The sequence below is a fragment of the Erpetoichthys calabaricus genome, chromosome 1 (assembly GCF_900747795.2).
Source record: "Erpetoichthys calabaricus chromosome 1, fErpCal1.3, whole genome shotgun sequence".
NCBI classification, from domain to species: domain Eukaryota; kingdom Metazoa; phylum Chordata; class Cladistia; order Polypteriformes; family Polypteridae; genus Erpetoichthys; species Erpetoichthys calabaricus.
In genome coordinates this window covers 11258463-11259406 of record NC_041394.2, presented here as the reverse complement: position 1 = coordinate 11259406, position 944 = coordinate 11258463, and the positions used below count along the sequence as shown (strand labels likewise).

At 39.2% G+C, this 944-nt stretch overlaps 1 non-coding gene across 1 annotated transcript; it reads left to right on the top strand.

The window, feature by feature from the left end:
- The first annotated feature begins 361 nt into the window (after positions 1-361).
- LOC114669482 (U1 spliceosomal RNA) lies at positions 362-524 on the top strand. The gene has a single exon (XR_003719072.1). It is a non-coding gene; the product is annotated as a U1 spliceosomal RNA (small nuclear RNA).
- Positions 525-944: the final 420 nt, after the last annotated feature.

Below are 944 nucleotides of genomic sequence, written 5' to 3'. Positions count from 1 at the left end.
CTAACTGCAAGGCAGCAGCGCTACCCACTGCGCCACCCATTGATAACATTAAACCTTGTATTTAGCAGGGTTATGAACTACAAGTACCAAGGCATGAAGTCCCAAAAAGTATTTCCAAAAATTACCACCTGTTGGAATAACAAATGCAATGCATATGTCTCTGTTATGTTCCATTTGGTATGGGATTTGTAAAAGCAGTGTTAATGTTTGTGATGTGCCAATTGTTGGAATGAAAAATGCAATGCATGTCTCTGTTATTTGCCATTTGGTATGGGATTCGTAAAAGCAGTGTTAATGTATTTGGTGCACCATCTGTTGAAATGAAAAATGCAATGCATATGTCTTTTATATGCCTTTTTTTATACTTACCTGGCAGGAGAAATACCATGATCACTAAGGTGGTTCTCCCAGGGCGAGGCTCATCCATTGCACTCCAGGTGTGCTGACCCCTGCGATTTCCCCAAATGCGGAAAACTCAACTGCATAATTTGGGGTAAACGTTAACATTATTCAAAGTTATTGTCTGTTATACCTGCATTTTTATCAGTCTTTAATTGAATATTGTTTTTTGTATCAGTATGCTGCTGCTGGAGTATGTGAATTTTCCCTTGGGATTAATAAAGTATCTATCTATCTATCTATCTATCTATCTATCTATCTATCTATCTATCTATCTATCTATCTATCTATCTATCTATCTATCTATCTATCTATTGCAGCAGATTTGCCCTCGATCCACCTCTCGGACCCTCAGGTACCACTCCAAACACAGGGTAAAAGCACAATAACTATTTATTTTTCTGTTGTCACGTGCACAAAGCACTCTACACACCACACTACTCATATAAATCACAATAACTCTTTCTCTAATCAATCCTCCTCGCCCAGACACTTGCCACACTACCTCCCAGCTCAGCTCCATGTCTGGGCTTTCCCACAATCCT